The sequence below is a fragment of the Vulpes vulpes genome, chromosome 15 (assembly GCF_048418805.1).
Source record: "Vulpes vulpes isolate BD-2025 chromosome 15, VulVul3, whole genome shotgun sequence".
In the NCBI taxonomy this organism is placed as follows: domain Eukaryota; kingdom Metazoa; phylum Chordata; class Mammalia; order Carnivora; family Canidae; genus Vulpes; species Vulpes vulpes.
Window position 1 is genome coordinate 83,319,175 of NC_132794.1, and position 8,563 is coordinate 83,327,737.

An 8,563-nucleotide genomic window follows, 5' to 3' on the forward strand; every position below is an offset into this window, starting at 1 on the left:
GCAGGGAGCCCAGTGTGGGACTTGATCCCAGAACTCCAGGATCACGCCCTGAGCAGAAGGCAGATGCTCAACTGCCGAGCCACCCAGGTATCCCTGTTACCAGGTTCTTAAGCATATCATGCCCCTTGATAAGTTGACCTCTTTGTCATTATGAAAAGACATTCTTATCCCTGGTAATATATTTTGCCCTAAAAATCTTCTCTGCTGGATACAAATATAACCACTTCAACTTTCTTTTTATTAATGCTGGAATTAAACATCCTTTTATCATTCAAGTGTTTATATTTAAAGTGGGTTTCTTGTGTTCATTTAGGCAACACATGTACTAAAATTGGAATAATACAGAGAAGATTAGCATGGCCCCTGAACAAGGATGACACACAAATTCGTGAAGTGTTCCATATTTTTATGAAATATTACTCAGCTATCAGAAAGGATGAAAACCTACCACTTACATCGACATGGATAAAACTCGAGGTTATTATGCTGAGTGAAATAAGTCAATCAGAGAAAGACAATTATCATTAGGTTTCATTCATATATGGAATATAAGAAATAGTGAAAGGGACCAAAAACTCATTCAGTTTCACCAAACTGAATGGTGAAAAATTAGAAAGGCAAACCATAGAGACTCCTAACTCTGGGAAACAAACAATGAATTGCAGAAGGGGAGGTGGGTGAGGGGATAGGGTAACTGGGTGACCGGCCTTAAGGAAGGCATATAATAAGATGAGCACTGGGTGTTATACTTTATGTTGGCAAATTGAATTTAAATAAAATTTTAAAAAATTATAAATAAATTAAAAAATAAAGTGGCTTTCTACAAGCATATGGTTAAGTTTTGCTTTCTTTTTTTTTTTTTAATTTTTTTTTTTATTTATGATAGTCACACACAGAGAGAGAGAGAGGCAGAGACACAGGCAGAGGGAGAAGCAGGCTCCATGCACCGGGAGCCCGACGTGGGACTCGATCCCGGGTCTCCAGGATCGCACCCCGGGCCAAAGGCAGGCGCCAAACCGCTGCGCCACCCAGGGATCCCTAAGTTTTGCTTTCTTATACAGTCTGATAATCTTTGATTTTTAACTGGGGTATTGAGAACATTTACATTTTTTTAAAAGATTTTTCATTTATTCATGACAGAGGCAGAGATCTAGGCAGAGGGAGAAGCAGGCTCTCAGCAGGGAGACTGATGTGGGACTCCATCATCCCAGGATCATGCCCTGAGCTGAAGGCAGATGCTCAACCACTGAGCCACCCAGGTGCCCCAAAGCCATTTACATTTAATGTGATCATTACTATAGATGAGTTAAAAACCACCATCTTGTTATTTGTCCTCTGCGTTTTTTGGGCCTTTTTCTTCTTTTCTTATCTTCCTTTTAGATTATTTGCATATTTGAGAACTATAATTTGAGAACTCTTTTCTTAACTTACTAGCTATAACTCTTTGTTGAATTTTCAGTAGTTGTTTTAGGACTTATAAGATAAATATTTGACTTATTAAGTCTATCTTTAAGTGATATTATACTATTTTATGTGTAGTATAAGAACTTTATAACAGTATACTTTTTCCTCTCTCAGTCTTTGTGCTTATTGTCTTACATTTTATTTCTTCATGTGTTGCAAACTCCACAATACATTGTTATTATTTTATTTTTAAACAGATTATTTAATATTTTAAATATTAATAATAGTCTTTTCATTTACTAATATAGTTATTTCCAGTGTTTTTCATTCCTTTTTTGCAGATCCAGGTTTCAAGCTGATATCATTTCTCTTCTGCGTAAAGAATTACTTTTAACATCTTTTATAATGCAGGTCTTTTAGTGATAAAATCTTCAGCTTTCGTGTGTTTAAAAAGTTATTTTACCTTCACTGCAGATATTTCCAGTGAACAAAGAACTGTACTTTTAAAGCTTTTCTTCTTGTAGCACTTGCTGGTATTGCTTCATTGTTTTATTGCATGCATTTTTTAACAAGAAGTGTGTTGGCATCCTTATTTTTGTTCCTCTGTATATGTGTCTTTTTTAAATCTCTTACTGCTTTTGAGATTTTTTTTCCCTTATCGCTGGTCTTAAGCAATATGGCTCTAACTTTTACTGTATTTTTCTTCCTGTTTCTTGTACTTGGGGTTTGTTGAGTTTCTTGGATATAAGGGTTTATTGTTTCATCAAATGTGGAACATTTTCAGCCATTATGTCTTCAAATACTTTTCTGTCTTCCTTCCTTCAGAGACTATAATTACACAAATATTTGGCTGCTTTATCTTGTCCAATAGCTCACTCATTTTCTCAATTTTACTAATCTCTCTCTGTGTTTCATTTAGATATGTCTATTGCTGTGGGCTCAGGTCCACTAATTTATGTTTGATGTACCATTATTACTACCTGGTGCATTTTTTTTTTGCCCAGCGATGATCATTTTCACTTCTAAAATCTTGATTTGGGCATCTTTTATATCCTTCGTTTCTCTACTTATGTTCAGCATTCCCTCTATATTTTTTTTAAGATTTTATTTATTTATTCATGAGAGACACAGAGAACGAGAGAGGCAGAGACACAGGCAGAGGGAGATGCAGGCTCCATGCAGGGAGCCCGACATGGGACTCAATCCTGGGTCTCCAGCATCACTCCCCGGGCCGAAGGCAGGCGCTAAACCCGCTGAGCCACTCAGGGATCCCAGTATTCCCTCTATTTTTTTCAACAGATGGAATACAGTTATAATAAGTGTTTAAATGTTCTTTTCTACTGATTCTATCATGTATGCCATTTCCATGTCATTTCTGGGTGCCTTCATTACCCAATCATTTAGCTCCAAATCCAGGCCAGTGTGAATTTGCTAAAATAAAACAGATGAATAAAAAGTCTGCTTTTGCCCTCTGCTGGCAGCCTCAGGAAGGAATCCTACTGGAGATGGTACCCAGGCTCATTAAACTGGCAGCTTCAATGGAGACATAAGTAGGATGGAAAGAAAACTTATCCAAGTTCTCTGAAAACTGATTAATTGAATGCATTTTGTTTCCTCCTTTGGAAATCAAATTACATGTATCTGTGTTGAACTCTATGATGTGTATACATATATTTGGGACAACTTCAAAAGACGTGTAGGGATTTTACAGACCAAGGGTTTGGGGCCTTGAGCCAAATCCAGACACACTTGTTTGTTTAAATAATGTCTATGGCCTTTTAGTACTATAATGAGAGAGTTGTGTGGCTGTAACAAAGATGACATAATACCTAAAAACAGAAATATTTATTACATGACCTTTTACAGAAAAATTTTGCTTATCTCTGATCTAGGCCAGTGGTTTTCCCAACTTTCTCTTTAAAGTTGGAGCAATTCTATAGGGTGCTCTGGGGTTTCATGGAGAGTGAAGGGAAGAAGACAGCACCCATGATTATCACAACCACAGCCTCCACTTGGATATAGCAACTCTCTTTTTATCTATTAGGTTATCTTTTAAAGTTTCTTTGGAAGACAGCATTTTAGAAAATTTAAATCTATTTCACATCTTTTTTTTTTCAAATATGAAAGTGAAGATTGGAGAAGGAAGGTAAATTTCTTACTCAGCCTAACATAGCTCCTTATAACCCAAATTTCATGATTCCCAGGTCTAAGAGTTCTTTATACCATCTGAATTGAAATTGATTAAGAGAGGGTTCTCCTGAAGGGCCTCTAACTTAAAAAGAAAAAAAAAAAAAAAAGCACAGTGTCCAGGCTATGACTGGAGAAAATCTGCCTTGGGCTGGCATTCCCAGAACCACATCACCCACCTCTTGGCAGTCCTGCCCTTGATTTATGGGATTCTTGTGAAACTGTCACACTCATGAAAAGTTATTTATTCTGTCCCATACAGAGTAACAGGAAAAAGTAATATGAACTTGAAAGGGTTGAGAGACTCAGAAATAGAAATCAGAGAGTCATAAAAAATAGAAAAGCAAAGCAAATATGGACATAATAAAGCAATTAGCTAAGAACACAGGAAAGAAAGGGCCTGTGACAGGAGAAATATAACATCAAAAGAGAATCCCTGGGTTGCTCAGTGGTTTAGCGCCTGCCTTCAGCCCAGGGCATGATCCTGGGGTCCCGGGATTGAGTCCCACGTCGGGTTCCCTGCATGGAGCCTGCTTCTCCCTCTGCCTCTCTCTCCCTCTCTCTGTGTATCTCATGAATAAATAAATAAAATCTTTTAAAAAAATAATGTCAAAAGAGAACTGGATAGAAAAATGCAGATTCTCCATATAGGCTAAAAAATACTCAATGCTACTGCAAACTCTACTTTTATTTAGAGAAAAGGATCAGTGAAATATGGGCAAAAGGCAGGGAAGGACCACAAGAGTAACTCTTAGTCTCTCTTCAGCTCTGGCCCCAAACTTAAAACTCTACTCAACCATACCAAATACCTGTTAAGACCCACTCTCCTTAAAAGGCAGTATGGTATTTATTCTTTCTCAAGCATAAACTTTGGGGTCTCACGATCCCCCCCAAGTAGTGTATTGTTATAGACTGATGTTTGTGTCCCCCACCCACCAAATTCATACGTTCTTGTGCCATACCCCCAGTATGACAGCATTAGGAGGTAGGATCCTTGGGAGATCATTAGGTTTAGATGAGATGGTGACAGTGAAACCCCCATGATGGGGCTAGTGCCCTTCTAAGAAGAGGAAGAGACATCAGAGTTTCCTCTCTCCATAATGTGAACATATAGGGAGAAGGTAGCCATCGCAAGCCAGGAAGAGAGGCTTCACCAAGAACTGAATCAATTGGGCAGCCTGGGTGACTCAGCGGTTTAGTGCCGCCTTCAGCCCAGGGCCTGATCCTGGAGACCGGGGATTGAGTCCCACGTCGGGCTCCCTGCATGGAGCCTGCTTCTCCCTCTGCCTGTGTCTCTGCCTCATTCTCTCTCTCTCTGTGTCTCATGAATAAATAAATAAAATCTTAAAAAAAAAACAAAACACTGAATCAATTGGTACCTTGATCTTGGACTTCTCAGCCTCCAGAACTGTGAGAAATAAATGTTAATTTTGCCACCCAGCCCATGGTATTTTGTTATAGCAGTTCAAGCTGACTAAGATATATATCAAAATACTTCTTTCAGCTTCCCTTTCACATTAGCTCTCCTTACTTATTAGTACCCCGAGCTTCAGTTGATCCACTTACTTGCCCTTATCTCTTAAGTCACTGTGAAATGTGTAACCGATTTTGTTTTCCTCTTTGAGTTAGCTATTGGATAACTTAGAGACAAACTTAGGTCCCTTCCATAGCAGGAGTGTGAAGACTTCTATGTATGTATTCTTGCAAAAACCTCATTCCTAGCCCCATTTTCGTCCCTGACTTCTTTTTCTCTCTGTTTAGGTGAAGGATATGTAACCTAGAAATGCATGGAAGACAGCACCCACCTGCTAAGTCAGCATGGTGGTAGCAACAGAAACTAGCAAAGCAAAGGAAATCTCTTGGAACTTTAATTATAAGCTTCCAAATTCCCTCCCCATGTGGACATTCTTCCTCCACTGCTTAACATTAGAAAATTTGCTTGCTCTTGCCCCTACTGACTATAATTGGGCCAGCATCTCTTAAAACTCAGTGAATAGAAGAAGGCTTTATCATGAAAATCAAGGTTGGAAGGACACCTGGGTGGCTCAGGCAAGTGTCTGCCTTTGGCTCAGGGCATGATCCCGGGGTCCAGGGATGGAGTCCCACATCGGGTATCCTGCATGAAGCCTGGTTCTCCCTCTGCCTGTGTCTCTGTCTCTCTCTCTCTTTCTCTCTCATGAATACATAAATAAAATCTTAAAAAAAAAAAAAAAAGAAAATCAAGGTTGGAAATTCTGGTTTATCTGCATGATTCATTCCCATATTACGATAGCAGGTGAAAGGTAGAATTTGTATAGAGATCCGTGGAAGGCTATTGGCAAATTAAGTCATAGTAACAGATCTGAGTTTTGTTTGTTTGGTTTTTGTTTTTTTAAGAACTAATTTTCAAAGCCTATGTGTGTGGGAAGCTCATATGAAGAAAGACTGGAAACATGCCTCTAGCAAAACAAGCTGAGAAGGACACCTGGGTGGCTCAGTAGTTGAGCATCTACCTTCCACTCAGGGCATGATCCTGGGGTCCTGGGATTGAGTCCCACATCAGGCTTCCCAGAGGGAGCCTGCTTCTCCCTCTGCCTATGTCTCTGCCTCTCTCTGTGTCTCTCATGAAAAATTAAATAAAATCTTTAAAAAAAACAAGCTGAGAAATTTGAAAAACTATCATAAAAATGAGGCTAGAAAAGCTCCCATCCAGCTAGCCTTGGAAAGTGTCCACAGATCTTGAAGATAACCAGGATTCTGGGTGGAAAAATTTTACATATATCATGAGATATCAAAGTTCATACACATACCTAAGATACAAGGTCCAAATTTTCACTACCCATACTTTGCAGGAAATCATGGTTTAAACATTACAATTTGGTCTAGGACTTGTGAAACCAATGGGACTGAAACATAAGCAAGCTCAAACTAGTTCATAGGAATAGTTCTACAACTCAGAGCACACAGGAATCACCACCTCCAAACAAACTAAGATAACTTCACAGTAAAGACATTACAAACTGTACAAGGAAACAATCTACCATGAAGGAGAATTGGCAGATGCGACAAACAGGAGAAGCAGCATTTTCAAGGTCTGGAGAAAGTGCAGATCTTCCTCAAATTATGATGAATTACATTCCACTGAACCAATCATAAGTTGAAAATATCCAAGTCATAAATGCATTTAATGTGCCTCACCTACCAAACATCAGAGCTTAGCTGAGCGCACCTTGAACGTACTCAGAACACTTCCATGAGCCTACAGTTGGGCAAAATCATCTAACACAAAGCATATTTCATAATAAAGTGTTGGGTATCTCAGGTAATGTATTGAATTCTACTAAAAGTGATAAACAGAATGGCTTTATGGATGAAGAACATTTCTAAGTGTGTCAGTTGTTTACCTTCATAATTGAGACACTGACTGAGAATTGAGTTCACTGCCCCTGCTCAGCATTTCAAGAATCATAGAGCATAGCACCAGGCCAGGAAAAGGTGCAAATTCCAAATTCAAAGTATAGTTTCTACTGAATGCGTATCATTCTGTGCCATCATAAAGTCAAAAGATCATTAAGCCAAATCATCTTAAGTTGAGGGCCATCTGTAGATCCTCTATAAGACTATAGTAGTAAAACAAAGACATCATAATGAAAGAACACAACAGGATGTGAAAAGAATAGGCAGAGAACTATTAGAAATGAAAACATGTTTAAATATCAGATCAGACAATGTATGAAGAACTAATGAGCTAGTGGATAGATTTGAACAAATTGCTAATAATGCAGTACAGACAAATAAAGGGGTAGAAATTATGAAATAGAAGTAGAAATATGGAGAGGTAAGTAAGAACATTAATCCTACGTGTATCTAACATATTGAAAACAAAGTGAACTGGAAAATACAGGAGATGATTTTAAATAGGATTTTGCAATAAATGAATGTTCATAGATTGGGGATGTCTCAATGAAAAGGAAGAGGACCCGAGCCTTTAAAGAGGCAGGTAAATAAGAGACTCATGGAGAGTCTTGTAGGAATCATGAGGAAGAACAGAGTCAGGTCTCATATCAAGGGATACAAGGGCTGGGTGGTCCTTCAAGGTTAGCTGTTTCCAGAACACAAAAGAATCGGAGGTGGGCGATTCTTAACCACCCTGCTTTCCAGAAACACGGACCTCAGATAAAGTTCAATATTGCCACACAGGAGTTCTGAAGGACTAAGTAGAAAGAATAAGGAGGGAATTTGCAAAAAAATAAAGTCTAAGAATTTTCCAGAATTGAAAAAAAGACATAAACCCTCAAAATTTTGGAGTATGCTTAGTCCCAAATGAAAATAAACAAAACAAAAGCCATACCTAGACACATGGTAGTGAAACTGCAAATATGAAGAAATATTATTAATTAGGAACATTTTTCTTGCTCTCTTTTTCTTTCATCTTCCCACATTTCTGTATAACTGGTTTCATACAGCTGAAATTATACTTTCTCTTATTGCTTTCTGAAATTGAGAATGTAAGCAAGATCTAAATTAGTTATTAAACTAGGAAGATTTAGATCACCTCTATACCAATTGCCCTTCTCTGTCTTGGGAATTTCTCTTTAGGACTTATTTTGCCACTGTCTTGGGCCTTTTCCTTCTCTCCTTACATTCACTTTCCTTCTCCAAGACTGCTCCCAAAAAAACCCCTGAATTTCCTTCATTTATTTGGCAACAAAATTTAGCCTTCTCTTCCTCTCCTTCTCTCTCTGTCTCTTTTTCTTTGTTTTCTCCCTCTTTTTAGACCAAACCTATTCCCAAAAAGAGCTTCAATAAATTTCCTTGAGCAAAACAGCTCCCCTCATACAAACTATATCACTGCTCCGGTAGATGGAAGTTGCTGCCTTTGGAGGATTTTTTAATAATAAATAGCAATTCCCCCCCCACCCCCCACCCCCCCACACAAACAATCATTTGTCCCCCTTAATTTTCTAGTTCTGTATGTAGTACATACATAATA

The 8,563-nt window shown here is 38.4% G+C and overlaps 1 non-coding gene across 1 annotated transcript; it reads left to right on the plus strand.

Moving 5' to 3' along the window:
• Positions 1-301: 301 nt before the first annotated feature.
• Positions 302-408, plus strand: LOC112918319 (U6 spliceosomal RNA). Its single transcript, XR_003234667.1, has one exon. It is a non-coding gene; the product is annotated as a U6 spliceosomal RNA (small nuclear RNA).
• Positions 409-8,563: the final 8,155 nt, after the last annotated feature.